Source organism: Bubalus bubalis, chromosome 12 (assembly GCF_019923935.1).
Source record: "Bubalus bubalis isolate 160015118507 breed Murrah chromosome 12, NDDB_SH_1, whole genome shotgun sequence".
NCBI lineage: Eukaryota > Metazoa > Chordata > Mammalia > Artiodactyla > Bovidae > Bubalus > Bubalus bubalis.
In genome coordinates this window covers 49,010,446-49,017,184 of record NC_059168.1, presented here as the reverse complement: position 1 = coordinate 49,017,184, position 6,739 = coordinate 49,010,446, and positions in this window count along the sequence as shown.

Here is a 6,739-nt window from a genome sequence, read left to right as displayed (position 1 = left end):
TGGAAGCGCACAGTCTTAAACACTGGACCACCAGAGAAGCCCTTTCCCCAGGGTTTCTGGACCAGGTTTGAGAGAATCAAATGTATTTCTCTACATAAATTTAAAACAGCTAGATAATCCCCTGGTGGTTCAGTGGTTAAGACTCTGAACTTCCACTGCAGAGGGCATGGGTTTAATCCAAGATCCTGGCCCCAAGGCCACCCTATACAGCAGACCTAAAGAGTAGCCCATCAGACGAGATCAGATCAAAAGCCCTGGGAGAGATTTCTTCCAGGAGATGAAACTGATGGAACACCATGTGTTTGAACACACTGGGAGATTCAATACCACTCTGATAGGAGTGGGGAGTTTGGGAATGAATTAGCAATAACTACACTGAAAATTCAGTTTGATCCCTGGGTCAGGAAGATCCCCTGGAGAAAGAAATGGCAATCCACTCCAGTATTCTTGCCTGAGAAATCCCATGGACCTTGGAGCCTGGTGGGCTACAGTCCATGGAGTCCCACAAAGAGTCAGACACAACTTAGCATCTAAGCAACCAACAACAAAAACATTGAAAACCAAGCAAACAAAAAAGAAGACATTTAGTTACTCTGGGGATGATAGAATTGTGCCATAAAAGGAAACTATTTCCTTGGGTTGACTGAGAAGTTAGGGAGAAAGGAGTGGCAGTCAGTTTTCACCCTCCATAGTGAGGGTTCAATATACAGAGCCTAGAACTCTTTCGTGGGTTCCAAGCGCAACATCACTTGATTTCTAATGAATTCTCTACATTCGCTTAAGATCTTCAGAGTTGTCTTCTATTGCTTGAAACTGAAAGAATCATAGCTAATAGCCACGTGATCTCTGGTGAGTCACTTCCCATCACTGGTCCTCAAGCTCCCCAACCCTATAACAAGTCCCACTTCTTTGAATCTACACACTTAAAAAATAATAATTTCTTTTTACTGTTTTTAAAATTATTTACTTGTTTGGCTGCACTGGGTCTTCGTTGCTGCGAGGGCTTTCTCTAACTGTAGCAAGCGGGGGCTACTCTCTAGTTGTGGTGCGCAGGCTTCTCACTGCAGTGGCTTCTCTTGTGGAGCACCGACTCTAGGCACGTGAGCTTCAGCAGTTGCAGCTCCTGGGTTCCAGAGTGCAGGCTCAGAAATTGTGGCACGCAGGCTTAGTTGTGCCTCAGCATGCAGTCTTTCTGCACCAGGGATAGAACCTGTGTCTCCTGCCTTGGCAGGAGGATTCCTATCCACTGCACAACCAGGGAAGTCCTGATTCTATACATTTTTCAAAAGTCACTTTCTTCACCTCCTCTCTTTCCTACTTAGACTTCCTCTAGTATCTTGCCACACCCATTAACCAAAACTAAACTTCCTTTGTGCAGGGAGTGGGGTGGGGTGCCCTAGTCTGTGTTGCGTCACAGTGAAAGATGTTGGGAAACCCTAAATGGAGGGAACCTGCCCAGGCAATCCCTGGGGGAGTGGGTGGAGAAGCATGGAACTCTGAGTTTCTTGGGTTTAGGTGTGATTCTACTGTTTCCCCATCTTGGACTTTCTGCTTGGATTGCCCACTCTTCAAATTGCGAGTTGATTTATTTATAAGTTTTATCTCACCTACATCTTAGACAAATTGGAATCAACTTTACAGAATTAATAAAATGTTAATTTTGCAATTAACTAAACACAATTAAAAACTATAGACAAAAGACTCAATTAAAAACCACAGACCAGAACTCAAGTAAAAAAGTCAAAGAAATGACTGTTTCAAGGAACCTGTCATGTTTAGCTGATATAATGAAGTGCTAACTTTTGTTCCAAGTTTGTTGGTAGGTGGGACAAAACAGAAATCACATCATTTTGGAGATACCCCATATTCAAAAAGTACTCACTGACTAATTGAATCAGTCTTGATTATATTTGGCTACATTTGGAAGAAAAAAAAAAGGTAATAACAATATGTTTCTTTTGAGGGTATAAGAAGTCTGAAGTCAGGAAATCAGGAAGTCAGGGCTAATAGAGCAACTTTCCGGTCGGTCATCAGAGACCCAAGATCCCTGTTGTTCACTGTCTGTTGAAGCTAGAGATACCACATTCCAGGTAGAAGTAACAAAAAAGGGTGAGAAGGGTATTTCCCTTCTGTGTTTAAGGAAACTTCCAGGAAGCCACAACGAATACGTCCACTTATATTTTAAGGTGTTGGAACTTCCCTGGTGCTGCAGTGGACAGGAATCCAATTGCTAATACAGGGAAATGGCAACCCACTCCAGTGTTCTTGCCTGGAGAATCCCAGGGGCAGGGGAGCCTGGTGGGCTGCCGTCTATGGGGTCGCACAGAGTTGGACACGACTGAAGCGACTTAGCAGCAATGCAGGGGACAACACAGGTTTGATCCCTGATCCGGGAAGATTCCACATGCCTTGGAGCAACTAAGCCCTTGGGCCACAATCACTGAAGACCTCACGCCACTGCAGTGAGAACCCCAAGCACCACAACGAAGAGTAGCCCCCACTTGCCACAACTAGAGAAAGCCCACGCACAACAATGAAGACCCAGCACAATCAAAAATAAATAAATAAAATTATTTTAAAATTATAAAAAAATTAATGTGCTGAATGTAGTGACATGAACACACCCAGCTATAAAGGAACATAGGAAAGTGTTTTAGCTGGGTACACTGCTACCCCAGTTGGATTGTTGACAGAATAATGAGGTAGGCACCTAGCAATTTCTGCTACAAATACTTATTATATATCAGGAGCTTCTGGGCCCAAGAACTACAAAGATGAAGATGATGCAGTCTTTGCTCTCAAGGAACTCACAAGATTTTAGGAAGGCACTAATATCAACTGAATATTATATAGGGTTTCCTTGATAGCTCATTTGGTAAAGAATCCGTCTACAATGCAGGAGACCCCAGTTTGACTACTGGGTCGGGAAGATCTGCTGGAGAAGGGATAGGCTACTCACTCCAGTATTCTTAGGCTTCCCTGTGGTTCAGCTGGTAAAGAATCCGTCTACAATGAGGGAGACCTGGGTTTGATCCCTGGGTTGGGAAGATCCCCTGGAGAAGGGAAAGGCTACCACCCACTTCAGTATTCTGACCTGGAGAAATCCATGGACTGTATAATCCATGGGATCTCAAAGAGTTGGACATGCTACAACATGAAAAAACATTTTTGATGTGAACATTTTGTAAAGCTCTGTGGGATGAGAAATGAGGTTGCAATGAACTCTGTCTAGAGAGACAGGGAAGATTCCTAGAGAAGATGACAATCGAACTGGCCCTTATTTATTTATTTTTTCTTTTCTTTTTTTTCTGGGTTTTGTTTATTTGTTTGTTTTTTTTGAGCTGGTCCTTAGACAGAATAGAAATCCAGAGCAGCAGAGAAAGCATTCCAGGGGCAAGAAGGAGTATATTCAAAGAGAAACAGTAAAACAGATGGATGCTTTGGGGATAATTTTGATTCATTTTGCATGTCTTTAAAACAGGGTTGGGGTCTTCCTTGGTGGTGCAGTGGTTAAAATTTCACCTTCCAATGCAGGGGATGCTGGTTTGATCCCTGGTTGGAGAACTAAGGTCTCGTGTGCCTTGGAATGCAGACAAAAACTTAAATAATAATAATAATAATAAATAAAACAGAGTTGTCAGAGTCCTGATAGAAGATAAGGCCAATATAAGGTGATGAAAAGTCACCAAAACTCCATAGAATGAAAGTTGGTCTTTGTGGAGAGAATAGGAAGCCGTGGAGGTTTATAAGCAGGGCTATCATGAGATCAGACCCTATGTTCAATAAAGAACAATGGAATGAGAGAAATAATGAGCTAAAGTGGGGTTGGTGGCGGGGGCGGGGAGGGGCACGGGAAGCACAGTGACTGACTTAGAGCCAAATTAACAGTTCAATTGATCTGTATTATGGACCTGAGCTAGGCAAGGGATCACATGGGGATGGGAAGGAGAGAAAGGCTGAGAGAGACTAAAACTGGGTTATCATAGGTTAGATGTGGAATGAGGAAAAAGTAGACAACCAGAGGATTCTCAGCTGTCTAGTTAATGGAGTTTATATAAAAACATACAGACAAAAATAAAAATGAAAGAAAGTGTATGCTTGTTTTTGTGTTTGGAGGTGAGAAACAGAAAGTTTCACAGAAAATGGAAATACCTACAATAGCATTACAAAAAGTGAGATCACATTTTTCTTTTAAACAAAGCATGACATTTATCAGGAGAAAAAACTTGAAGGAATTCTTGAACTTCAGAAAATGTTTCTTGATACCAAGATATGCAGCTTCCTAAAAATAGTCCTTTTTCTTAAAAAAGGATAACACGAGTTTAGAGTCATTTTTAAAAATATGTTTCAGTTTTAGACAATCGATTGACTTCCAGCCAAGACCACATGAGGAAATCAACACATATTTTTTCTTCCATCTCCTCTCCCCATGCTTCCTCCTTTTATTAATAATTTTGTTGGTTGTATCATCTTCACGTAGGAAAGATGAATGATATTTACATTCCATTCTTTCATCACAATTCCCACAGCTGTTTGATTGGTTCTGTATTTAAGTAGATCTGGTGCTCATTACTGTTCTTTTACCATGACTTTTCCATTTCTGTTTTTGGAGTCAACCCTTCATTTTGTCATCAGGTAGTCTTTTTTTTTTTCATATTGGTCTCATGGATTCGTGCATGTTTCAAAGGGCCAGTGTTTTTATACTTAAAGGGCAAATTGGATAAAAATTCTTGGCTCATTCTTTCCCTCAGATCTTTTTATATCTTGTTTTTTGTTTTCTGACATTGAGTTTTGCTTTGGGAAAAGCTTAAGGATAACTGACCTTACTCTTTGTACATGATTTGTTTCTTCTACTTGGACATACTTAAAATTCTTTATCTCTAAATTTTAGCAACTTCATCAATACATATCTTAATCACTGTATTGTTTAAGATTTAAATTCAGACAGAAGCTCAAAGTAACAGTGGTTTTAAGGGAGAATGTATTTGTTTCTCATTTAATGATGTAAATTTGATACAGCAGCAATGCTCTAAGGAAACTGTTCGGGACTCAGGCTCTTTCTGTTTTGTTGTTCTATTGTCCCTAAGATGTGGTCCTTGTCCACAAAGACCAACATGAATATTCCAACCAATAGAAAGAGGAAAAGAGAAAGGGAAGAGCACATTCCTTCCCTTTAAGGATATACCCAGAAGTGTATGCATGCATGCTAAGTTGGTTCAGTCATGTCTGACTCTTTGTGGCACTATGGACTCTAGCTCACCAGGCTTCTCTGTCCATGGGATTGTCCAGGCAAGAACAATGGAGTGGGTTGCCATTTCCTCCTCCAGTGGATCTTTCCACCCCAGGGATTGAACTTGCGTCTCTTTTGTCTCCTGAATTGATAGGTGGGTTCTTTACCACTGGTGCCACCTGGGAAGCCCAGAAGTGTAAATATTAATCTTTCTCACATCCCATTGGTCAGAACTTGGTCATATGACCCTATTTAACAGCAGGGAATACTGCAAAATATAATCTTCATTCTCAATGACTATATATTCAGCTAAAGAGAAAAACTACAATTATGGAAGAAGGGAGAATTAATACTGGAAAAAACTAACAATCTTTGTTATGAACCTTCTGTATCAGTTTTTCCCTAGGATATGGTCTGTCCTTTCAATCTGTAGATGCAAATCATTGTTTCAGGAAATTTTTCTTCTACAGCATCTGTGAATATCTTTTCTATTCTATTTATAGAGATTTCTGCCTTCGGAATGTGGGTCTTTTTTATTTTAATCTTTGTGTTTATATTTGAATTCTTTGTACATGTCTTCAATTTGAATAATCTTTCCTCCAAATATTTTTACAAGGTTTTTTTTCTGTTTCGCTTTGTTTTCATTTGTGTTCTCAATTGTATTCATTCAGAAAACCTTTTCAGTTCTATTTATTCCAGTTTTTATTGCTCCTAATGTAATAGTTACCCTGATGAAGCTGTTTGTTTCTTCCTTTCTTTCTAAACTAGGCCAGTCTGCTTTCCATCTCATTCTGTGCCCTTAGAGTCTCTTCTTTGCATTCTTGCATCTTTCCTTGAGTGCTCCTGTCAAGGAGAGACTATTTCAACTACATTCTTTGAGGTCATGGAGAATTATTCACTTGACCCTGCTTCCTGAAGTAATCCTTCCTCTTTTTCTTTTAAAATTTTTATTTATTTTAATTGAATTATAATTGATTTACAATGTTGTGTTAGTCTTTGCTGTACAGCAAAGTGAATCAGTTATACACACACACATATATATTCTTTATAATATTCTTTCCCATTGTGGTTTATCCCAAGATATTGAAAATAGTTCCTTATGCTATACAGTAGGATCTTGTTGTTTATCCATCCTATATATGATAGTTTGCATCTGCTAATACCAAACTCCCAATCCTTGCTTCCCCCAACCCCCTCCCCCTTGGTAACCACTAGTCTGTTCTCTGTCTGTGAGTCTGTTTCTGTTCCTAGATAAACTCATTTGTTGTCATATTTTAGATTCCACATACAACTGTTATCACATGGTATTTGTCTTTCTCCTTCTGACTTATGAAGTAATCCCTCTTCTAGCGTATGTTTTTCATCTGCTTTTCACTTACTTGTCTCTCCTTTGGGAGGAGGTAATGGCCACTTAAGATCTATGAGCAGAGTAAGGAAAGGGGACTTGAAAGCTTCCACCATTCAAGAGACAGATTTTTTTTGGTCCCATTTTTAACACTGTGATATTGC